Raw genomic sequence first — 26,168 nt, forward strand, 5'->3', positions numbered from 1 at the left:
CTCTGGTAACTGCCATGCTGGAAGTCACATGTTTGACATGATGGTTCATTTTCCTAGCCATGGTGAAGAATTCAACTGTAATAGGACAGGGTGAGGTGAACAAAGGGGAGAGAGCTAGCTACTGCATAACCTCATTGAGCTATTCAATCTACCTTAGACTAAAAGTTCCTGGGCCTGATGTTCCAAACTCTAAGCTAACATAATTGCTTCTTGTAGGAACAAGTTTTACTTTTCTTTTTTTGACACATTTAATCCAAATTAAACAAGGCATCCATGGTAGAAGGAGCAGGAAGTGGCCTCCTCAGCAATGTGTCTTTTTGTTTATTTCTAGAGACAGGATCTCGCTGTGTTGCCCAGGCTGGAGTACAGTGGCACCATCATAGCTCACTGCAGCTTTGAACTCCTGAGCTCACTTGATCCTTCGATCCCTCTACCTCATACTCCCCAGCCTCTGGGATGACAAACATGTGCCACTATGCCTGGCTGTTTTTTGGTGGTTTTTTTGTAGAGATGGAGTCTCACTACGTGGCCTGGGCTCTATCCTCGGCTTAAGTGAGCCTCCTACTTTGGTCCCCCAAAGCCCTGAAGTTACAGGCATGAGTCACTGCACCTGGCCAATAATGAATCTTTTTGAAAAACATTTATTGAGAGATAATTTATGTCTTATGGAATTCACCCATTTACTCTGGACAATTAAGTAATTTTGAGTAAATTCATATAGTTGTGCAACCATCACCATTATCTTAGCTGAGACTGTTTTAGTATTGCACCATTTAACTGTCTCATGCTTCAGGGAGGACAGTTGGCCCTGGGTGTCACTTTTCACACTCTTAGCACTGGCTGTCTCCTTGCAACACCTCCTTTAGCTTGCGCCAAAGACTCTGAACCTGGGCTCAACCTGCTGTGTCTAATTGTGCCAATGACCTCCCTCTTCTCAGAAGATCATGTTGTCCCTCCTGAAGATTCCTATTCCACATCAATCCAGAAAAGAAAAAAAATTAAACATTGGAATCCTTATTTGAGAAGGAAAAGCAACTTCTCTTTTGGGCTGAAATTTCTCCATTGGAATCTGGTCATATGTGGTTTGAATCTGAAGCCATTCTTCACTGCATTATTTGGGTTTATTGCATAACTTCTAGTAAGCTATGCTGGAGAACTTGGCTGAAAATTAATTTGAAATATTTTAAGTTTCTGGCAGACTTTTGGACTAAGATATAGCATGGCTTTGGAGTCTACCTCCTTAACTAGAAAATACATATAGGCTGTGTGGCCCCTTTCAAATGCCTTTACATGGGTGATCCTTGAAAGGGGGACCCTGAGAACAGGTGAATGGTAGGGGGGAAGCTGGAACTTCTACCATGATTCAAAGACCCTCTTTCTGTTTCTCAAGAGCCAGAATATCTGCATCTTTGTGATTCACTGTCTCCTTTATTTTTTCACTGACTTCCTCTGCTCACACACAGCACTCATGACTATGATATCTCAAATCACGTGAATGAAAGCCCGAAGCTCACCACCAGGTAATACAGTCTTTGTGTCTTTGGGCTGCAATTCTGGAGATGAGTGGATAGTGGTGGATAGTGCCCCAGTGGTCCAGGGCCAGATGTGGTTAGTGTGGCTGCTCCTTCAGCAGGGCTGTTCCTGCGCCAGTTCTCAAAGAAGGGGCTTGTTGCTAAGCCAGCTCCTCCAAAATGGGCATTCCTCTGACCTCATGGAGCCAAGAAGACAGACTGCTGGAGTGTAGCTATGGGCCAAATCACAGATGATAAAAAGAGAAGAAAAAATAGAAGAACATCTTCTAAGCTGGAAATAATTTAAGTCAGAGATCTCCTAGCTTTGCAAAGTCACAGAACTTTCTTATGACAGGCTAATTCTAGAAACTTCTTCCTACTCACTCCATAAAAATTTAAAATTAGAATTAGCTTTCTCTCGTAAGTTTCAGAAGACTTCCCCAAATGCATAGTATTTCCAGTAACATCCAAATGTATGCCTCCCCATCCCCACACCTTGAATGTGAGAATATCAAAATGCATGGTTTTTTTTTTTTTAAGTCTCCTAAAGCCCCTTGTTAAGCACTTGCAAAACCCAGTAGCCAAGAGTCTAAGATCCAGTCAGAGTCTGAGCCAACACCCTCTGGTTGGCAAGAGCATGTGGTTAAATATTCAGGAATTTAGCAAGTCAGCTATTAAATCATTGGTAGCTTTCAGTCAGCCATGGCAGGACTATTTACACCATGGAAATTGGCAAATGCTAAAAAGTCCATTCCTTTACCTTTTTTTTTGTTCCAGAGAGCTGGCTTACCAGAATATACCTGATTCAAATCTGGTTTCAGCCACCTACGAGTTGTCTGCCTGTGGGTTTGTTATTTAATCTTCCAGTGCCTTAGTTTCCTCATCTGTAAAACAGGGACAATGACAGTATCTATCTCATGGAGGGCTTCCATGAGACCTGCAAGAGGTAAAGTGTATGTAAAGCTCTTGGAACATTGCACTGGTTACCATATAACTAAAAGAAAAATTGTATCTATCTTACAGGGAATTTCCGTGAGACCTTCACGAGGCGAGGCAGAGACAAAACTTTTAGAACATGCTCAGTCAACACTGGTGACTGTACAGCAGAGCCCTAGCCAAGACAAAGGACCCCTGCTCTACCCACTCAGAAGGACAGCCAAGAAAGCACCTTCTGCAGAGAAGCAATTGCAGCAATTCAGACACAGTCATCTCATCAGGAAAGGTCATTAGGTTGGCATTAGGGACACAAGAAACAACAGCCTAATTTAAAAAGAAAAGCTTTCAGGAAAATAGATTTTCTGCCTCCTTGCTTCCAGAAAACTCCCCCCAAAGCCACGGAGGCACTTAAAATTGTAGTAACAAGAAATGAGCAAGGGCAGAGACTGTAGTCATTTTTGTTAAGGAATCACAGGCAGAAATTCTGCCTTCAAGGATGGCAGCAATTTTTTTTCTCGCAATGGTCTTAAAAAATAACCTTTCATGCTTGTGGTTGGCATGTGCAGGAGGGCAGATTCTTAGCATGGAGCCCCCTCAGTCATCCTGGGAAGATGATCTGTGCCTTGGGTTGGAGGAGGGGTCAAGGGATTCCAGCACGCTCCAGCCCTCATTCTCTCCTGCTTTTGAGGAACAAGGCTTCCAGGTGTCCAAGCTCAGGTGGCACTCTTAGTACCAGAGAGATGATGAGAGCAAGGTGAGCCAGAGGTTGCCTTAGAGGGAGTCCCACGCCTGAAAGCCTAACCCTTGTTCCTCGGCCAGACTCAAGGCCCACCCTCATAACGTGCTGTGTTTGAATCCTGACTGGGCGGTTTAGAACTGCTTACTGCCTTTGAGCTTCAAACCTCTCCTCTCTGCATTGCAGACAAGGACACCTGTCCTTCAACCCACGGTGTTACTAAATGAGGCCTGGCAGCTACTGGATGCTCACACAATTTCATGTATCTTCCCTTCATTTTTTTTTCCTTTCTAACTTCCCTTCCTGCCCAGCCTGTGAGGGATTACAGAACTCATGAGAAATACTTGGCACTGTTTTCCCGCCCTCTGCTTCTCAGTCTCTGGTTTGATCAGTAACACACGTCGGCCAGGGGTGCCACGCGGCTCACTGCTCGCTGCCAGGGACCGATGCTGAGCTCCTCGACCAGCTTCCTTTGATTCCTTCTTCGATGAGATGCACTTCTTTGGTGGAGGCAGGGAATAAGCTAATAAAGAAGTTACAAATTCTGATAAGTGCTTGAGGAAAGCAAACAAGATGCTGAGAATCTCACTCCATCTCAGTAGCAGGAGGTGCAGGGCTGCTGCTCTGTGGATGCTGTGCAGAAAAGACCACACGAGGGGGTGACTTGAAGCTGAGACTTGCTAGATGACAGCGAGGCAGCTCCAAGGGAGCAAGATCTGGGAGAAACACAAACTCATACACACACATACACACTTCCACACACACATACTCACATGCACGCACACACTCACACTTGCAAACATACACCCCCACACACTCCCATACACACACACACTTACACATATACACATGTGTACTCATACTTGCACACATACACACACAAGCACACATACATTCCCATATACTCACACAGATACACACACAAACACACATACACATACCTTCACACATATATACTCACACTCACACAAGACACTCATATACAAACACACACTGCACACACTCACACATGTAGAAACACAAACACACTTGCACATGCACACACTCGGGCACACAGTTGCACACACGCTCGCACATATACACACATACACTCACATCACATACACACACTCACATACACTCACACACACATGCACATAGACATACACACATGTACCTATACACACATGTATACTCACAGACATATGAACATGCACACACACGAACACATGCACGTGCATACTTACACACCCACACATGTTGTGCCGGGGGCCCAGCAAGAGGCAGGACACTATGGAATACTCATCAAACACAAGAAACCAAAAGTACCACTGAATTCTTGACAATGGCTATGCGTTTCTTAGAATAGCACCAGCTCTCCTCTTTATTCCCTAAAGTTTTCAAAAATAAAACAAAGCCACCAAGGCAAAGGCCTTGGAAGGGGGCGTATTTGAGGACCAGAAGGGCCGCGTGGCTGTGGGAGTGAGAAAGGACGCTGCGGTGAGCAGGTTCTATCAGGCAGGGCTCATGGACCACGCTATGGGTTTGGATTTTATTCCAAGAGTCTTCTTGGCATTCGTGGTGGTCAGAATAATCTCCCTCCGCCTCCCGCCATGGCTAACCATATCCAGTCCCAGAACCCGCGGCTGTGTGAGTTTCCACAGCAAAGGGGAAGGCAGGTTGCAAATGGAATTTAGGTTGCTGCCTGCCGGCTCTAAGAAAGGGACATTATCCTGGATTTCCCAGGCTGGCCGGGATTTCCCAGGCGGGCCGTGTCATGCAGGTCCTTGAGAGCAGAAGAGGGAGGCAGGAGAGGGAGTCCAAGTGATGTGGAAGGCAGGAGAGGAGGCCAAGTGATGTGGAAGGCAGGAGAGGAGGCCAAGTGATGTGGCGTGAAAGGATGCGGCCCTTCACTGCTGATGGCTTTGGAAATGAAGAAAGTGGCCACGAGCCTAGGAGCATGGAGGCCTCCAGAAGCTGGGAAAGGCAGGAAGTGGCTTCCACCCTGGAGCGTCCTGAAGAAACTAACCCTGAAATCCCCTTGATTTTAGGCCAGTGAGACCCATGTTGGACTTTGGCTTCTAAAACTGCTAGGTAATAACATTGCACTGTCTAAACCACTGAGTCTGTGGTCACCTGTTACAGCTACAGGAACACATTGCAGCAGCCTAGTCCCTGGGAAGGAATGGGTCCACTCAGTAGACTTCCCCAGGAATGTATCCTTGAGCTCAAGTTGTAAACCCTAGCACAGCATTTCTCGAACAGGCGTGGTTTGACCCTGCAGGGAGGAAGAGGATGGGAGGAGAAAGAAGGGGCATTTGGCAATGTCTGGAGAGAGATTTGGCAATGGCATTTGGCAGGGGCCATTTGGCAATGTCTAGAGAGAAATTAGATTATGACTGTGGGGGTGGTGCAGTGCTGGTATCTAGTGGATTGGGATCAGAAGTGCTGTTCACCATCCTGCAATCAATAGGACAGCCCTCACAATAGAGATCGTCTCGCCCTCCCCCACCAAATGTTAAGAGTGGTGAAGTTGAGAAACTTTGCACAGAAAATGAAATTCTTTAGCCCAACTAAATGCACATGTTTTGAAAGGTAATTTTAAGGGTGAAAACGTAGTATACTGTGAGTGGAATTTTATTTTCAGGGGCCTGTTATTCCTATAATTTATCCTGACACCAGGTAATAAGGGGCTTGTTCTCTACCCTATTAAAAAGTACTTCACAGGTCATTTAATATGTCAGAAGGTACTGCCCCAGACACCAAGGGACTCAGGAAATGGAGCAAATTCTCATGGTCCTGTTTTCTACTGATGTCTTCAGATCTTGCTTTTCTCTTTTTGCCTTACAGTGTCTTCTTCTACCTGTCCTTCACCAAGGGGAATTGGTTAATTCTTTGACACCGCAAAATTCAAATCTGACCAGTCTGACTTTCGATCCCTGGAATAAATGAAAGAAAAGACTTGCAATGATCATGATGATGAGTGGACACAGTTCTTTGTCGTTGAACCCCAGGCAGAAAGCCACTGCGCTGAATGATACATAGGAAAGTCCTTTGTAAATGGTCAAGCTCTAATTTTGCTGCCTACTCTGAGCTTGCTAGAGAATGCTACTGCTAGGGAGAACCCACATTCTTCAAAGGTTAGGCTATGCTTAAATTGATGAGCCGGGTGCGTTTGCTAAACTATAGGAATAACAACTATCCCTCTGTCTCCTCAGGGGCTTTCTCAGTATATTTTATTCAGAGTTGGCACAAGACGAATGGGCCCCAAGAATTTCATAAGAAGACCACATAGGATCTCAGATTGAGGAAGTCAATTTCAGATCAGAAAAAAAGACAAGTTCTCCAAGGGTTTGACAGAAGCCTCATTCAGTGTCAAGGTTCTGAGACTACCAGACAGACAGATACACACACACACACACACACACACAGAGAGAGAGAGAAAGATTTATGCAGACCCTTGTGTGTATCCACTGTCTGTATATAATATAGCCATGTGGTCAACATATTCCCATCAGGTCAATTTGCCATTTCATATACTATTTATTGACAAGTCATTCACTGTGTACCACATTTTGTGTTTCATTATTCTACACAAGGGTCCTGTAAGCTAGGAATGATCATTTTTCCTTTTTCAGGTAAGTAAACCGACTCAGTGCACACTGGTATTTACCTGCTGAGGCCAGCAGAAACTCAAACACGAGTGTCTCCTCACTTCATTGGGCTATGTTTTGGAGAATCCAGAAGTCCTAATTTAATGGAAAAAACTATTAAAAATAAAACTCTGTACCTAAACTATAAGGATTCTGGTTACAGCCAAGGATTTCCGGGTATCTTATCTTGACTCAGTGAATCTTAACCTTTTCACCTTAACGTGGCTATCATCTGACTGGACGTGGCTGTCTTTTGGTTATCTTAATCTGCCTCCCTTGCAGCTATGATTGTGTAATCAGCAGCTTACCCTCTGTCTCTCAGACATGCCAGAATGGGTCAACAATCCTAGAAGCTGGGTGATGGCCAGTATAGATTATTGCATCAGTGCTTCCCAAAATATGTTCCAAAGAATGTGGAATGGTAAAAAGGGGACTTGTTTGGGAATTCTCTCTTACTAGTGAAAGAAATTGTGTGCCCACTCTGAATCCAGAGTGCCTTGCGCCACTAGGTGACGGAGCTAGTTAGCTGAATTTGTAAAGTCATATGTTCCCCCAGGCATTATGTCTATGGGAGAGAATGGTCTTGGTGTATCTCCAGGATGCTGTGAGGTGCTGAAGCATGTGGCTGCCTGCTAACGGTGGATTTCATTTCCTGCAATCCTTCTGAGTGTGGGAAGAACACTTGGAAAGCTCACAGTGTACTGAGGGTCTTCCACCTCCTCCAGCAGCTTGATATTTTTGGTTGTGGTTGCAAGCCCGTTTGAAGTCCCTTCTGTCTGCAGAGCTCATTAGAAGTGAGAAACTGCCCCTAAACTAGCAAATGACAAATTTTCTTCACTTATTCAGGTGCCAAAGGAACAGGTCATTATGAGTTGCTCCTGTTTAGATTAATCACAGTAAACACCTGCTCCTGCGTTGACCCATCACTTATCAGCAACAGCTAAATGAGGCATTATTTAATCATGGAACCCTGAGCACCAGCCACCCTCTCTGTCCACAGAAACATGACTCTCTGGTTCTTTAACAAATATCTGAAGATTTCAGCTGCCAGCAGATATTGATCAATTTCGGAGCTCCTTCCCAAAATCAATACCTGCACACAGCCAGGACTCAAGGCTCTGGGAAAGAGGGAGTTGATGATTTGAATCTCCTTTTAACAGTCAGGTTGCCAGAGACCCATGTGTCCAGGCTGAGGGATGTGCCCACCTGACTGCCTTCACAGCTTGTCTTCCAAGGTGCTGTCTGCTTGAAGAAGTCAGAGCTGCTCCTAGAGGATATACATTTATTAACAAAAGAAAAATGTCTATTGGGCCCCAAAGTACATCTTCATCCTTCTTATCACCTAAGCGATTTTAAGTTGATGATGTTTAATGAGATCCACGTCGTTCAGATAGACTTCAAGCTGTGACCCAGCAAGGCAACACCAATTTAGCCTTACTAAACACACCTCCCAATTTTTTTAAAGTACTTCATGCCCCATAAATTAGACTGCCATTGAGATAATTGGAACCTTGTGGCTGTTAATTTTTCACAGATACACTATTTTGAAAATAAATCATGAACCATCATCTTTGAATGTTAAAGTTAATTTACATTGAACACACTTTTCTACTTCAAAGCATTCATAGGTGGATATCTTTAACAGATAATTGACAGAGATGGAACCTCCCTTCACTGCCATCAGAGCCATGAACCTAAAATACCCACGTCAATCCAAAGTAGCCAGAATCCTTTTGGCTTTTTGTCGATCATCTTTTCTGAACTGGAACTGTCCAAATAGTCATCTAAAATAATTGATCAAAACTGTTGTTCCAAAAAGGATTACTTTTTGACGGGGGAGGCATTGCAAGAGTACATTCTGCATTTGCACAGAGGCTATGTGAATTTTCGATAGACAGAATATCTCAATGACCATTCAATACAAATGAATAGGCTTCTCTGATATGTAAAGAACTCAATTACATGTTTCAATAAAGAATGTAAGTGTGCTTTTCTTTTTTCAAAAAGACCTCCTTTATTGCCTGGAGGTAGCATAAACATCAGCACAAAGCAAATAGCTGAACTGCACTCCTGTATCGCACTTGATTTCAAAATACCAGTGTTCTCCCTCCCAGAGTTGCTCCATGCCCCGAAATGTCAAATAGAAAATATCAAAATTACTGGTAATTCTAAATGGCCGGCTAACCAGGTGTATGTCTCGATAGTAAAATAAAACAATGTATTGAATGTCAAATAAAAACACATTACCTAAAATTCATTTCCGGCCAGGTGCGATGGCTCACGCTTGTAATCCCAGCACTTTGGGAGGCCGAGGCGGGCGGATCACGAGGTCAGGAGATCGAGACCACGGTGAAACCCCGTCTCTACTAAAAATACAAAAAATTAGCCAGGTGTGGTGGCGGGCGCCTGTAGTCCCAGCTACTCGGAGAGGCTGAGGCAGGAGAATGGCGTGAACCCGGGAGGCGGAGCTTGCAGTGAGCCGAGATTGCGCCACTGCACTCCAGCCTAGGTGACAGAGCGAGACTCCATCTCAAAAAAAAAAAAAATTCATTTCCTCCGCTTCCCACAATTGCACCACCTCCATCATTTTTCATCAGGCAGAAGATATAGAGAGACATCTGATAAATAAAGCATAAATGCATTCTGCAATTACAAAATGTTAAAACACTACACATTGTAAGGGAAAGGCAAGGAGGTGTGGAGAGGAAGCAGAAGAACAAAGTTGAACTTATCGGGGTTCTCCCAAGGCTTCCTGACATCGGCCCTATTAAAATTAAACTTTCTTAAAGGGGCTCTCTGTAAGGCATTTCAGTGACTGGAGTGGAAGAAAAGCCAACATATTCTAAGCGAGCTCCAAAATGTCCAGTTGGAGGCAATGCTTTGCCTGTGTTTGCCTCTGATAATCCATAGGCCTCTGTGGGCTTCTGATTCATTGGCTTAAGGGGCATCAGCCAGGTGTCTAGCTGCAGCAGGGGTTGTTCCATTGGAAATGACATCGTGTGGACCAGATGCTAGATGTGGTGCAGTGCAGCTGCTATCAATCCGCACTATAGCACAGCTTCTCAAATTTTAAAGAGCACACAAATCACCTGGAGGTCTAAATAAAACATGCACGTGACTTTAGCTGGTCTGGGTGGAGCCCAAGATTCTGTCTTCCTGAGGAGCAACTTTGCCATAAGAATGCTGCTGGCCCCAGAGCCACCCTCTTGGCAGTGAAGCTCCATGGTACAAAACATTTCTGAGTCTACAGAAAAACAAGACATCAGAGAGATGGGTTATCTCTTAGAGCATAAGTTTTTATCTGTGAGCTTGCCATACCCTTCATGAGATCTGCAGTGAAAATCAGGCCACTATTAAAGCAGCAAAATTGAAAATGCCATTTTTAAAGATATAATTGAAAGGAAAATGATGCCCATCACCTGTATTTGATTCTTGATTGTAAAAGAAGGCAGATCGATAGACAGTGTCTCAAGAATGTGGTTCCTGGATAGGTTATTCATTGCAGCAAAGGTAAACTATGGAATGTGTATTCCACACGGAATTATCTGGGGCTTTGACAAAATGTGATCATATTCGAGTCATCCATTCACAGGGACAGTGGCTCTTGGCAGTGAAAGGACTGAAGTGGGCTCCTTCTTGCCTCTCCTTTTTATTGTTATTATTATGATGATTTGCCCCATTTCTTTTGTCTTCTCCCCATGGGACTGACTTAGCAATATGAATCCACAAATTACAAATGGTACCAAGAAATGATAGCAAGGATTGGTTGAGTATTGCTGGGGGGTGGCATGGAATCTGGCCAGCTCGGTTGCCTCCTGACCGCAGATGGTGGTTATCCATGGGGTGGGACGAAGTGGAATTGGCTGGATCCTATGGCATTCTTCCATAGGTTGTCATCAGTCTCCACTTTCTTTTTGTGGTTCCCTGTCTTAGCTGCCTTACTGAACCCCTGTTGAGGATCAACATGGATGCCTGACCTGGAAGCCTGGTACCCAACGAGGGGAAGGACACATCCATTACTGCCTCTCAGCTGCTAACCAGTCTTCCCTGTGTGGAATTTAATGGGAGAATTCAAATCATTACTCTTCCTTACTTTTTCCCTGAAGATGTCCCTTCTCCAAGATCTCCCCATGCCTGACCCTCACTAGACCTTTAGTTAAAAGGCAAGCTTGCTTTCAATGATGGGGACTTGCTGGCTCTTCCACTACCATGGATCAAATTTGCTTTTGAAACGCCATTGCTGTTGGTCTTGATGTGTTTTCCTGTTGCTTGTGTCACTCAGCGGTGTCTAGTTCAGCCTGGAAACATTCCCTTTGACTCTCTGTGATGTTTTCAAAGGTAGGAACAAACCCCATCCTTTTTTATTCTAACCTGCCACAGTGGCAGGTTAAGCTGTGATCACTGGTAGGAGTGAAGATGAGAGGAAGAGAGGGTCCCCTGAACTTCACATACTTACTTTCCCAGAGACCACATGAGATGCTCTGCAACCCAGAAGTGCAGTTCTGAGCCAGTCCTCATTTAGGACCCATGCTTGTGTAACAATATGTTGGTGGAGATGGTTCTGATCATCAAATAGAAAGGACTCACACTGACCCTCAGAGGTGAGCATGCTGGGCTCCAGTAGTATACTTTGTTAGTCTGCTCAGTGGCCTTGGCCTTCCACTCCCCATGCCCAGTGAGAACCCCCTGCCCGCCACACTGAGTGTCATAAGGAGCCCTTGACATCAGCCTGTAAACTCTTTGGTGTCATAGAAGGATGGCGGGGAAGCTAAGTGCTGCAGTGGACGGAGAAGACTAGCCAGGGAAAGAAGCAGGCAGGAGGTGAGCCTTGTCCTACAGGCTGAGTTTGGAGCTGTCAGCCATCGCTCTTATGGTGGATGAGAACAGCCTCAGGGGAAGGCTGGCAAGGGGTCCCGGAGCAAGAACCATGACTCAGAGGCCACCAGCCCTGTCACTGCTGCATTCATGGACTGTTGTGCTGTGTGGCCAGAATGAAGGAGCCGACAGGCTGAGCAAGGGGCTGTGGGCATTGAGCCCAGGACCCACACGGAGAAACACTCCCCATTGCCTAATCTCCCACTGCCCAGGGGCTCCAACTGGTTCAGTTCTTAATGACCACGTGGACTTGGAGCATAAGGATGTAGACACAGCCCCCTTTGTCGGGATGTTCTTAATATTCCAGATGGCAGTGAATGTCTGTATTAAAAGTAGCCATAGAACCCGAAGATCATTAGCAGAAGGCAGCACTATTTCTGGGGCAGGCAGTCTTTGAAAATGTGGTTCGGAAACCAGGTATGTGTTTTCAGCTGTGAGATCCATGCTGAACTCGGTCCCCACAGCAGGCCGCCTCTCACGTTTTCTCCTCTTTCCCAAAAGCGCTCCGGACATGACTAGATCTCACTGCTCTGGTCTCTTTACTGATGTCATTCATTTGTTGCACACTTTGAGCCAGGAATCATCCTAAGCACTTTACAAATAGGTATGCATGTTAGTTCCATGTTGCAGGTGGGCTGACTTGCAGGAAGGCGCAAGAAGTTAGATTCACAACCAAGATCACAGAGTTGGGGAGGCACTGTGGAACCCTGAAGTCTGACTCACACTCCCACACCTTGAACCGTTTGCTAAGCCTGCTCAGTTCTTCTTTTAAGCCTCCAGATAGAAGGCAAATCCTAGAAAGGGGGTCCTGTAGAACACAGCACAGTTCTCACTGCTGTAGATGGAGAGTAATGGAAAATCCCCAAGCAGTATTGAAATCTATAGACAATGAGTTATTGACCAGGTAATCATGGTAACCACTCAACACAGGAGTAGAGATAGTAATTTGGTCTTGACTCCTTCTGAATTCCAAGGAGAGGGACTAGTGAGAATGCAGAGACCAACATTTTAGGTCTTGGTTTCTGTTGACCATCTCCAGGTGGGAAACCAGAGGGGTCTCCATTCTCAACATCCCTGTGGGCAACCGGCTCATTGCTTTTCTTTATAAAACTAGGTTGAGCCTTGGCCGACATAATGAAAATATCAGAAGCAATAAATACGTATCTTGTCAAGTGGCTGATTAATGTGTTCTCATAATTGGATGCACAGTGAGGCTCAGCTGAAACAGTCACAGACAACCGTTAACCAGGCCCTAGACTGCCACACAGGGAGCATATTGGGTTGCATTAAAATCTGTTAGCATTAAAATGTATTCCATGAGATCAGTATGACGCCACTTGTTTCTTCTCTTACTTGGAGGTTTCGACCAGCTGTTTCCAACATCACCTCATAATTGCCATAACCTCTTACAGCCGAGAGAACCGTGAGCACACAGTGGGAACTCATATGTGTTTGCCAAATAAATTGTGCTAATTACACTGTTCAAAATGATGCCTTATTGATTACTCCATCTTCAAGAAGCCAGGAGGGTGAGCATCTTATTAAGGGTGAACAATATCTGGAGAAATTCCTGTCTCCCTCTAGGCCTGGTTTGCAAAGTTTCTGCCGCAAATAATATAGCTATTTAGACCAACAGCAAGTATGAAAAATGGCTTTTCCAAGCTCAGGGAAGTCAAAATCATTCATGCACGCCCTGTGGATTCTCAGGTTGCTTCTAGGTCCTGCTCATGTTTCTAAATTAGATCCTGAGCAAACAGCATAAAGAAGTAGGGGAATTGCCCATTCCTTAAGGTTCCCACCCAAGTTTCCCATCAAGAACCCTCCTCTGGCCCATGTTGACTCTGCTCACTTGTTGCCACTGCCCATGGGACCAACCCACAGCATCGTTTCTGCCGCATGTGAGGGCCATGCACATGTGTAAGCTTTTGTCCCAGCTTGTCTGAGGGTTCATGTACAATGAAAGCACACAGGCCAAACCCAACCCACCACTTGATTTCTTATTACCTATGAGCTGAGAATGTTTTTTATACTTTTTTTAAGACTTTATATTTTTAATACAGTTTTAATTTACAGAATAATTTGGCAGGTAGTACATAGAGTTCCATGTATCTTTTCCTGCTACCCATGGGGCCTGGTACACACGTTTTCCTATTACATCTTACACTAGTGTTGGATGTTTTCTAAAACTAACAAGCCAGCACTGATACATTATTATGAACCAAAGTCCATACTTGCCATTAGGGTTCACTCTTGGCACTGTACCTTCTATGGGTTTTGACAAATGTATGATGACATGATTCCACCATTACAGTGTCGAGGAAGGTATTTCCATCACTACCCAAGTCCCCTGAGCTTCACTTATGCACTAAACCAAAAGGCCCCTAATATTTCATGGCATGTGAAAATTGTATCACATTTACATTGCAATGTCCATAAATAGTTTTACTGGAACCCGGCACCTCTGTTAGCATATTGTCAGTGGTAGCTTCTGCTCTACAACAGCAGATATGGGCACTTGCAACAGAGACCACATGGCCTGCAAAAGCCAAAAATGTTTACTATCCGGCCCGTTGCAGGAAATTTCCCTGACCCCTTGTCTAGACTGTCAGTTCTGGAAAGTCCAATTTGTCGCCTCTCAGCGTTTAGTGAGGGGATTTGATCGCAGCCGGTTTCCTAATTTAAGATCCAAAACCTCCTCCTAGAAATGTTAACAATTGTTTCCATTGTCAGATGTCTCCCAGAGTCCTACAATCCCTTCTATCGTTTTTCTGATGGGTCTTTATCCTTGACAGACATCTTGATTTTTTCAAATAGTGAACCTTTGATGAGAGGTGAGCCTAGAGGATTAACTTTGCCCAGAGAAGAGATGGATCCTTGCCCAGCTTCTTGACAGGCAGCTCTGAGCCCTGGGCATGTGATGTTTGGTAAGTGTGTTGTTTACTGGGGGACCTTGAGCCACATGGTAACAGATCACCCTCCCTTCGGAGAGCCTGGAAACCAAAGGCTAAGTGGCCAACCTCAGTAAGTACCTGAACCCCAAGGCTCAGGCGAGCTTCCCTGGTTGGTGACACTGACTAAGCACTATCACACATCCTTGTCAGAGGAGTAAATGCTGTCCATATGACTCCATTGGGAGGGACAAATGGAGCTCGCATCTGGAGTCCTCCGGACCCTGCCCTATGCTTGTCTTCTCCAGGCTGATTTTAACCTGAGTCCCTTCATCCTGATAAACCATGACCATAAGCATGACAGCTCACATTTCATGAGTTTGTCTAGTGAACTATTCATCCTGAGCATGGTCTTGGGGACCACCCCACACACTAAAGGTTGTTGTTTTGATTGTTGTGTTGTAGAAATGTGAAGTTAATCAGACATGAAGCAGCATGCTTAGTGGCAGAGCATTCCAAAATCATCTCTACTGTAGGTATCAAGGGGTAAGGTCCACTCCAGGTCATACAAGTAGAGCCTCCTACTGCCACCTGTCTCTGCTGTCTATATCATGAGAATGAGAGTCTCTCTCCTTTCCTTAAATTAGTTTATTTTTGTCTTTGCTGTTTTGAAGTAGATATCATCACTTCCATTTTATTTCCATTTTTGTCTTTGAGACATGGTCTTGTTCAGGTATCTCACTGATGCTGGAGTGGAATGGCATGATCAGAGCTCACTGCAACCTCAGCCTCTCAGTGTCAGGTGATTCTCCTACCTCAGCCTCCCAAATAGCAGAGACTAAAGTCCCGCGCCACTATGTCTGGCTAATTTTAGTATTTTCTGTAGAGATGGGGTTTTACTATATTGCCCAGGAGTGGTCTCGAACTCCTGGGCTCAAGAAATCCACTTGCCTCAGCTTCTTAAAGTGCTGGAATTACAAGTGTGAGTCACTGTGCCCAGCCCATCACTTCCATTTTAAAGATGAGGAAACTGAAGCTAAGAGAAGTTAGACAGCCTGCATTAATTTCAAGGTCAATAAATAGCAGAATCAGAAAAGCCCAGAGCTAAACAAGTGTGAAAGCCTTTTGTTTGTTTGTTTGTTTGTTTGTTTTTTCCAACTACAGATTAACTTCCAAACTTCCAGGAGTCTCCTGGCTACAAACTAATTTTCAGTCTTTTTATTAAAGGCTTATTTTGACCAAGTGGGACCTAGGAGAAAAGTTTTGGAAAAGATTTCGCAGTTCACGTTTGATAAGATTTATAAGAGTGAGACAAAAGTACAGGGCTTTCTGTTCTAATTAGAGCTGAATGTTAGAATGAATTGGTAGCAGGTCGCTGTGACCCATAAAACTTGGCTCTTTATAGAAAACTTTTGCTGTTATTGTTTTCACTGAAAAGAATGTCTTTTTCTTTTAAAAACCTGGAAAATGCAAACGAGAAGAAAGAAGGGAATGCTCACCCAGTGTCTGTGAGGCAGATGCAGTGGACCTCACGTTTTGTGCCTCTTCCCCACTGTATGGATGAGGGATAATTTATGATCAAATTATTTCATTTTGCTAATCATTCATTAGCTGTGAGAGTTGCTCTCAGTCCTGACTGTGGAATAGAATCAGAATCTCTGGGCATGGGCCAGCCCCCAGAGGAATGCAGCGCTGAGAACCATCCTTCTAGATTCAACTGTGCAGGGCATCCAGTTAGAATGCAGTTAGATGTGGGGTGCTTATCTAATAAGGTTCTTTTAAAGGCGCTGATGTCCAAGTGATTCCTGAGTAGCTGGGATTGCAGGCATGCGCCACCATGCCCGGCTCATTTTGTATTTTCAGTAGAGACGGAGTTTCACTATGTTGGTCAGGCTGGTCTCGAACTCCTGACCTCAGGTGATCCACCTGCCTAGGCCTCCCAACGTGCTGGGATTACAGGCGTGAGCCACTGTGCTGGGCCAGTACCTTGAATTCTTAAGTGCATCTCTTATTAAGGCTGAAGGCTACATTTTTGTAACACCAAGAAAGCATATCTGGGAGGTAAATTTCATGAGCGTGTGTCACCCCCACACATGTGGGAGTGGGGTCCTTGGATTGCTCCCTCTGCTTCAGAACCTCTGCAATTGCTGCTCTATTTCCTTTGGGCAGGAGTGTGACAAAAAAGCAAGCTGGGGCCATGCTGATTTGTATTTGTTTTTATGTAGCCGTATTTTTCTCTTCCTAAAAATGATCTAGTATTTTGCATTTATCTTTATTTTATTATTTTAAATACTTTCCAAGATGTGTCTAAAATCTGGCCCATTTTTTACTGGCTTTCTTTGAAATTTGGTGAACGCTTGCCGCCTGTGTTCTCAGATCTTTGTTACAGTTCCAGCAATTTTTTTATAATTATGTCATTGATGATTGATTCTATTTTGGTAGCTCTGATATTTTCCTTAGAAAATATCTATAATTCTTAGCAAGGGTTTTCTTATCTATAATTATCCGTCTATAATAGCACATCTTTAACTTTTTCATCAGTATTGTGTGAGGGCTTCTCAATTTTTCAACTTTTCTCTGTGCCTCTATAAATATTTTAGTGGAAACTTGGGAGATACTGCTTTACAGCAGGATGCTGACCAGGTCTTATCTGAAACCTCCATTGCTTGGCTTGATTTGGGAACTCAAGAGAACCCTAAGGAATCCCAGCTTGACTTGCACCTTTAACAAATCATACTCTCCAAACGGCAATAAGAGCCCAGCTTTAACACTATAATAGAGAGGTTATTTCCCTTATGCTAAGTAAATGCAGTCTACTAATCATATGGTGTTTCACACTCATTCATTCTATAAATATTTATCAGTCACCTACAGACCAGGCACGTATCTAGTTCTTGGGATAGAGAACAAAGGACGGAATCCCTGATCTCATGGAGGAGGCAAATGATAAACAAAATAAATGTTATAGGGGATGTTAAAAGGCGCTCAGTTCTTAGGAACAAAATAAAGAAAGGAACAAAATAAAGAAAGAAACAAAATAAAGAAAAAGGGGCCAGGCAGGGAGAGGCGCAGCAGCTAGTGTGTGCAAATAACCGACTTTAGGAGGTGTAAGTTTGTGTTCTTGGTTCAGTTTTTAGTTACTGACACTCAGGAACCAAGACCAACTGCCTGCTTGATTATACTGCCTGTACAACTCTGCCTTTCATGTCAAGTAATCATTTCAGAAATTTTCTAGTTTGAGACCTTGTCACATCAACAACCTCATGGCAAAGTGAATGACATTCTGAGCAGTTGCTTCTTCCCTGGATTAAGCAATCACCTTGAGGCTCTTCTCTTCCGACTTCCACTGCTCAATGAACTTTCATGGGAATATGCCTTTGCGTAATCTAAATAATGCAACAAACAAACAAAGCAAAACTATCTGTTCCACCCATATCCTCTCTACAGGCAGCAAGAAGGATGTCTGCCATAGGGCATCCCGGCTGCTCCCAAGCTCCCCTTTTCTCAATGTTGTGTTGCCTGCGTATGGGTTGGGGAGTTCGACAACAGCGAACACCAAGAATACTAAAGGATCCCAGAAAGGTAATTCGTTTTTCCTAGTGTCGGCAATCTGGGCAATATTGTTCATTTTTTCTGCCTGGGGAATATTAGCAGAATAATCTCTCCACCCAAATGTCCACATTCTAATGCTGGGAACCTGAAATGTCACCATACATGGCAAAAAGGCCTTTGTACATATGACAAAGTTAAGGATTTGGGGTACCTTGGGCTATCTGGGTGGGCTCCATGTAATCACAATAATCCTTATCAGGGGAAGAGGGAGTCAGAGTGGGAGATGTGAAGATGGAAGCAGAGGTGGGAGTGATGTAACTTCTACCTGTGAAGAGGGAGAAAGGGGCCATCAGCCAAGGTGTGCAGGTGGCCTCTGGAAGCTGGGAAAGTCAAGGAAACAGATTTTCCCCTGGAACCTCCAGATGTCTAATCCCCAGAAAGGTAAGAGATTGAATTCGTGTTGTTTTAAACCACCAAGAGGGTGGCAATTTGTTAGAGAAGCCACAGGAGACTTCTGAACACTGTGAGCTCAGCTGTGTCAGGCAGGGGAGATTCTGAGGGTCCTTAGAAATGCACACTGGGCATGGAGCCACATTTCCTATGGTCTCCGAGCTCAGCTAAAGTCCTGTACCCCACACTCTGGGATCTGAGACTGCCTTGTCGTCTGCTATAGCAGTGCCCTTTATTTCTGGGGCAGATCTCAATATTTGTGGGTTGACTCAGATAGATGTGGTTGGACAGGAGCACCGTGTTAAGAGAAGGATGCTGGGGAAGAGCCTGTCTTCACATCCGACTTTATGCCAGGCTTGGCCTTTCAAAGGGCAGCTTTGGAATTTCCCACACTGCCTACCAAAGAACTATGTTCGAGACAAGCCCTGAAGTTTAAGCTCCTTTAGCATCACAGGGGAGGCCCTCTGCCTGGAAATCTGCATTTTAGCATGCTCCCCACGCCCCTGGGGGATTCCAACGCATCTGAAGGCATAGGGATTGTTGCTCCGCAGCTGCTTTGGCCGCGTGGCTGCGAGTCCTGTGACCCCGAATCCTGTGACCCTGGTGCTCACTCTATCCTGGTATAACATATATGTCATAAGGGAACCACCATTTCACATTTTCCTTCTTTTCTTTCTGAGCAGCTGAGAAAAGCAAAACCTGCCTGTGTGTATCTAAGCATTGAACCAGAAATTTGTTGTGAGCCGTCGGACCCTCTGGCTACTGAATCAGAGCAAGGAGACAGCACCTGAGGATGCTGCCCCCAGGAGAGACGGGAGTGGTGTGTCGACCGCAGAGCCACGTTGATTCCGTGGGAAGACACCTGGTTCCCTGTATGGGCACCTTCCCTGCATGTCTGTTCTCCTCAGTCTCGGAGCTGGCTGCCTATGCGGAGATCACCTGTTAGAAAGTGGCAGTTCTGGGTATTACAAAATTGATCGTTTCAGTGAGTAAAAACTGTAGAGGTGGTGAACCCCTTGTCCAGATCCTGGTCCCCCTTGGGCGGAACCTTCTGGGGAGTCCAGATGCTATTGGCACTAACCTACCCTGTCTGTCTTCTCTCTTCCTTCTGCAGAGAAGACACCAAAAATCGCAGACGGGCACAACACCCTCCCGTTCCTGATGACCATAATCAGATGTCCTTTCTCTTCAAGCAAAGAGATAACCTTTTGGGACAGGAGCGTAACACACCAGCTGGACTGTGAGGATTAAATCTTTGCGCTAGAAGAATGATTTATGCTCCAATAAAGCCAAACAAAACCTAATTGGGTAGGGTGAGACCACCAAAAATTATGTTCACAATGAAAAACGGAATGAGAACTAATTATCCGGGTGCAGTGTCCCATTTAGCTATAATTCTACAGTCAATTAGCATTCTGTTTAATTGTACAATTAATGAACATATAAATTAAATTCATAGTTTATTTCTACCACTAAATTACTTATTTGAATTGCCTCTTTGGAAAAAAAATAAGCAACTCAATGCGCACATTATTAAATGAGTTGGTAATGTACATTCTGGGCACGCCTTAATTGTAAAACAATTACTCCACTATTATGGCTGGGATGTTGCTTGTGTTATGGGGAACTGAATAATTTAATTTTCTCTTATCAAATGAACAGGTAATAGTTTCACTGACTAACACACAATTCTCCTGGCAGTTTTCAAGACTTGCATGTGCAGATTTCATGCCATCCAAAGCACGGAAAGGCCCCACCTGAGAAACAGTGGTTTTGATAGAACCTACGGGAGATACTGGCATGGGTGACTCCTGGCGTGGATGGCTCCTGCTCTTGTTTGGGATGATGAATGAGCTGGTAAAGCAAGGCCAGGCATTCCCCAGCCCTCACTGGCTGGTGAGTACAGAATGAGAGACAGATGCCACTGCAAAGCAATCTTCAGTGGTTTGCCTGCTCCCCTCGGCTCCCTGGAAAGTTCCTGTTGAAAAATATCTGAAAATCCAGAGATAGGTGGGTGTTCATGTGTGCTCTTGGATGAGGTCCTGCCTCCAGGCGCTGCCGCTGCACCATCGTTGCCCCCAACGTGCCTCTGCTGCCCCTGTCTGTGTTTGTGTGGACTGGTTCTCACCCAATCACTACGGCACTGAAACCCTTGACATTCGAGGTTCAGTGATGTCCTCAAGTGTCTAAGTTGTTAGAAGGGGGGTGGCACTGTCCGGTGTGCTTCAGAGGGGTGCTGAAGCCCTGCAGAATTTAGTGAGCTGGCCAAGCTCCTGAGTCCTGCCATGGCCCCTCCTCTCCTGATTCCCCAGCCCATGCCCTGCTGGCCTCTGGACACACAGTGCCTTTCCTCTGGATCTTCTACCAGGTTGGATCTCCCTCCAGCAGAAGTCCCCTTTAGTCCCTCAGGTTTCTTCCCCAGGGGTCCTGACAGCTCTCTAGATATCCTCCCTGTGTGTGTGTTCGTCCTGGGATTCCTAATATATAAAATAAAATCCTCGTTACATTCCATTGTGAAATCATGCAGGCTGCATGGACTCCAATTCCAGCTCTGGCACCATCCATGCAGGTGACCTTGGGCAAGACACTCAGTCTATGCCTCACTTCCTTATCAATGAAATGGAGACAACAGTGTTTTCCCTGGTGAGGGAAGAAAGTCATGGGGGAGGGGCGTTCCCTTATGAATAAAGGAACAAGTACATGAAGGAGCCCAGAACATTGCTCAAAAGTGTCCCCATTACTCTGATGCAATTAGCCCCTGATGATGCAATTATGATGTAATTTAACAATGCCCAAATGGTGTTGAAAAGCAAAAATTCCATCAAGCCAAATAGCTAAGTTGACTAATTCAAACCAGATGTCAGGGAGGGTGGAATTAGACTTGTGTAAAGAAGAAAGTGGCTTTGGAACTGAACTTCCATCAAACCAGTTCCTCTGAGACTCACAAAACCCAGTTATGTGATTGATTTGGTCTGTTTTTCATGTTGGAACACAGTCTGAGTCATCTGATAGCAGCAGAAATAATGACACTGGATTAACTGTCTCTCATCCACCTGCTACATGTACAGGATGGCTGACTTGAGAGCCAGTGATCTGGGCTTGGAGCAAATGGTTCCACTGATGGCTTGTCAAAGTAAAAGTAAAAGTAAAAACTGTACAGTACAAAGTTAAACAGTCCAGGAAGACTTCTCTAAAGACTAGTGCAATAGAGGAGAGAACCTGAGCTCAACTTCCATGATACAAAAGGTGGGAGGGTTTTCCAATGCGGCATGAGCTGGTGGAAAGGATGGGAGGATGTCAGTGGAGGGGAGGTTGGTCAATGGGATGTGACCAGCAGACTGAGTTATTCCTGAGCTTGCAAATGTTCTTCTCTGATTAGGCCACCTGTGTTTTCTAATGTGCATCCATCAGAGGAGGCTCCTATTCTCAGAAACTGGGAGCTTGGAATGCCATCTCCTTCACCATTTACATTTCACAGAGACGATTTCCAGGTCCTTGAGAAAGGCATTTTCTGGGTTGTAAAATGAGCCAGAATCTGGGGGAAGATTTGTAGCTCCAAAGGATTTATAATTGCACGTTTTTTAAAGTAAATGCTCTATGAAAAGGGAGGTGAGGGGCTGATAGTCAGGATGGAATCTGTCTAAAGTTTCACCAAGCCGAGGGGAATGTGATGCTGTCTTGGTCACATATGAGTGGGCTGTGGGCTGGTGGCTCTGGGACACCACTAGTTGCTCATCCTGCCATGCTCTGCTCTGCAGCACCAAGGATGAAATTTATCTTTCAAGCAATCAATCCCCCAGCCCTAAATGCCTGAGCCCTAAATTCTGAGCAGTCATCAACAGCGTGTGCTGCTTCTGTTCCTGTTATTAGCTGTCTCTTAATAACCTTCGGGTCAGGGGTGTTATTGATGCTCCAGCTTAATTCAAATTATAATAGGATAAATCATCTGCCATCTCCAATCCTTGTTTATTGAATTTTGTATGATCCATTTAATTTAGGCCCTCCCATCTCTGAAGGTCGAAGCCTATTGAAAATCTGTCTCTTTATCCTCTCATGACCTAATTTATGTTTTTCCCTTTAACTTCTCCACCTACCTTATTGCTGTCACAGCCTCAGAGGCTCCATGAGTCAGAGGCGGGACTGAGAAGATTAACATTTTTATTGCTTTACTTGGTGTCCTATCAAAGACAAGCAGATGCAAACAGACACAGACATTTTTAGATCCTTTGCAGTGTCCCTCTCCAGGACTTTCTATTCTGCCCAGAAAAACGTATGTACTCATGTTCACCCAGTAAAAATTTCCCGAGCATTGACTCTAGATATTTAAAAAATATTTTTAATGTAGCATACTTTTTAAAAAGCATGGGGCCACAAATAGGAACCAAGCACAGACATTTGCCTTTGGAAGAGCAGGTCACCCAGCTGGATTCCAGTGGTCCTTGGGCAGGGTGTGTTAAGTGCTGGGTGGAGGTGAAATAGACAAAGAGCAGCTAAGGAGGGATGGATGGGGAGAGGGAGGGTGAAGAAGGAGTCACCTAAAGGATTTGAAATGGCCCTATTCCCTCAATATGTGGGTTCTATTTGGAAATAAGGACCCCGATGGAGATAAGATAAGTGATGGTGATGAAGGGATTTCTTGGGAAAAGGTAGAACTGGTTTTGGAAGGGAAATCAGACTACAGGAAGAGATCTCAGACAGAAATACTCATCATCAAACACCAGCTGGACAATCGGAGTGGGTATGGGCTATCAAGAGGCAGGGTAGTGAAGAAATTCAAGAAACAAGAAAACCTTTGCCATTCAAAGGCGACCAATCTTTCATAGCTGACCTCAAGGGTTTGCTTATTAATCATTGAAACCTGAGCCCAACCTTGGAAACATGGACATCAACTAAGGGCTATTTGGAAGTTTTTTCCAGCACATGATTTGATGATGCTAAAACAAAGTGCTGTTGTTTGGAGAAAGCAAGTGCTTTGGATGGGTGTTGATGGAAGGATCTGGGAGTGCATACCGTGTGTCGCTTGCTCGTCACTGGTAAGCCTCACAATCCTGGGTCCCCAGTTCACAATGGATGAAGCAGCCTCATCACTGGGCCAATACCCAGCTCTGCTGACTCACTCCATTTAATCACAGGCAATTAGTGTGACTGACAGCCCTAATTAAGCTCTTACCTGAACAGGCTCCTTCCAGCTGCAACCTTGCAGGGAGCGGCTGCCCTACCTTTGATGCCTTTGATTCAGTCCCTTCTTACCAGGGCTGTTTTTGGTCTCATCCAAATTTCCTCATCACCTTTAATGAACATTTTCATCCCATTTCTTCTAACAATTTTAAGATCCTCATGCAAGGCGTTCACTTGAGAAAAAAAAAAGTTACTGTATTGTCAGTCAAGCAGGCTCATCAGTACAGAAAGAGGGCTTTACATCAAAATTGGCAGATGCTTGGAACGGCCTTTGATTCATCAGTGTTTTCATATCTGACAATATTGGTGTTTGGCCATAGAGCCTTCTGAAGGCCATCCTGCCCTTTCTCCATTCTTTAAAAGTGAGACCTAATTTCTTGAGCCTTTGAAAGTAGACTTTTTGGAAGGGATTAATGAAGTAAAATTGAAGAAAAAAAATTACTTCGCATTTTAAAATATTTGAGCTTTTCTGACTTCTATGATGGAATGCATTTAAAGCACAAATGGACAGTGAAATCTTATGTAACTCCATTTGAGTTGTGGTTCCCTTCAGTTGTGTTGTAAGATTTGGAGAAAGTTCATAAGCATCTTGAAGGGTTTTCTCCATTGGTTGCATCAGCCAAATGTATTTTCTATACTGGTGATCTTTTTGGTGATAGTCAAGGTGCTCTTGTATATGTCTGCTTTGGGGACAAAACAAATACGCAAAGGCTTCTTTCGTTGATGTTCCATACTTCACAGAGGTTTTCAATTGAGGTTCATTCTTCTGCTCACTGCCTTAACTCTTGGGCCTTTCCGTCCTCTCACGTCTCACTTTCCTGGACCAGCCCTGAGCCCCTGGTTTGTGGATTACTGTAATGGCCTCCTAACTAGTCTCTCTTGCCTGTCTCCATGACAATATTTGTTTACTTATTTGTTCATTAATTAATGAGACAGGGTCTTGCTCTGTATCCCAGGCTGGAGTGCAGTGGTGCAATCACGGATCACTGCAGCCTTGACCTTCTGGGCTCAGTGGATCCTCTCACCTCAGCTTCCTGAGTAGTTGAGACTATTTTTTTTTTTTTTTAGAGACAGGATCTCGTTATCTTGCCCAGGCTGGTCTCAGGCCCTTGGCCTCAAGTGATCCTCCCACCTCCGCCTCTCAAAGTGCTGGGACTACAAGCATACCCCACCTTGCCCGGCTCCCATGCCAAAGTCTTCATCCTGCATTTGAAGTCCTCCTTCACTGGTGACCCTGCTTCATACTACCCATCCAGCCATCTTCCACTTGTCTTCCATTGAACTCCTACCCAGCTTCTCATGGAGGCTGGCCTCACCACCTCCCCTTGCTATCCTTACTCTGTAATCCTTGTATTCTCATTCCACTGCCACAGGATGTCCCTCTACATTCTTCAAGGCTATCAAAGGCTCACAGGGACCTGGGGCCCACTGGGATCTCCTGTGCTTCTGGCTGCAAACAGAGTAACAACCGACATGCATTGAGCCTACCTGTGCTGGGCATCGAATCTCACAGAGCTCATTCATCCAACGCAGGCTACGGCCCTAGGAGTGAAGAACTCTGAACTCTTCACAGAGGAGAACACTGAGACCAGAAAGGTCCACATGTCCAACGTCAGGCAGCCACCCAGTGGTGAAGGCAGCTAATGTGCAGGGGTCCCCGGGTCGAGAGAGGATGCTCCTCCCTGCCATGCTGTCCCTGCCGGCTGAGTCCCACATGCTGATATCATTCACGCTCTGCAGAGTTGTCACATGGCATCTCCACCTCAGCAATGGCCTGATCTGCTCATTCGGGCTGGAAAATCTGCAAAGCAAAGAGGGTGGTCCCCATCCCTGACTTGCCTGAACGAGGGCTTTACAGATGGAAAAGAGTGATTTAATGACCATGGAAATAATTAGTTAACTTATGAGCACTGCAGGAATTAGCCAACCGCATACACTGCTGTCTCCACTAGCTACTTGGATTTCAGATGGAAAACAATAAAATGACCATGTCTGAGTAAGAGTCTGCAAACTCGACTTGTCTAATCGTTTTCACAAATGTGGTTTCTCACTCGTGTGAGATGGAGGGCGAGGGAAGGCTGTGCTGTGGATTTCTGTGATGACACAGCCTGATCCATGTCTTACTCTCCTTTAGAGTAGAATTCCACAATCCTCCTCGGTGGGTGTCTTTCAACCACGCTTGTGTTGCCACTGTCATAGCTGTCAGCAGTGGCTTTTGCTGACGGGTCCAAACCAGAATGCTGTTCACCACCTCTTTGCCTCCTGAAGTAGTTTTTTGGGTTTAATTGATACACTGGTGTGGGGAGACCATGGTAGCTGTGGCTTCCTTTTCTATAGGGGAGAACATTCAGAGTGTTTATTCCTCAGATGTGCTGTGCAGGCTATGGAAGAGACGATCCTCCAGCTTCCC

At 44.9% G+C, this 26,168-nt stretch overlaps 1 long non-coding RNA gene across 1 annotated transcript; it reads right to left on the bottom strand.

Moving 5' to 3' along the window:
• Positions 1–497: 497 nt before the first annotated feature.
• LOC105740692 lies at positions 498–23,642 on the bottom strand. Its single transcript, XR_001116765.2, has 2 exons — positions 23,591–23,642; positions 498–3,706 (listed from the first exon to the last, which is right to left on the bottom strand). It is a non-coding gene; the product is annotated as an uncharacterized LOC105740692 (long non-coding RNA).
• Between the last annotated feature and the right edge of the window lie 2,526 nt (positions 23,643–26,168).

The sequence above is a fragment of the Nomascus leucogenys genome, chromosome 13 (assembly GCF_006542625.1).
Source record: "Nomascus leucogenys isolate Asia chromosome 13, Asia_NLE_v1, whole genome shotgun sequence".
In the NCBI taxonomy this organism is placed as follows: domain Eukaryota; kingdom Metazoa; phylum Chordata; class Mammalia; order Primates; family Hylobatidae; genus Nomascus; species Nomascus leucogenys.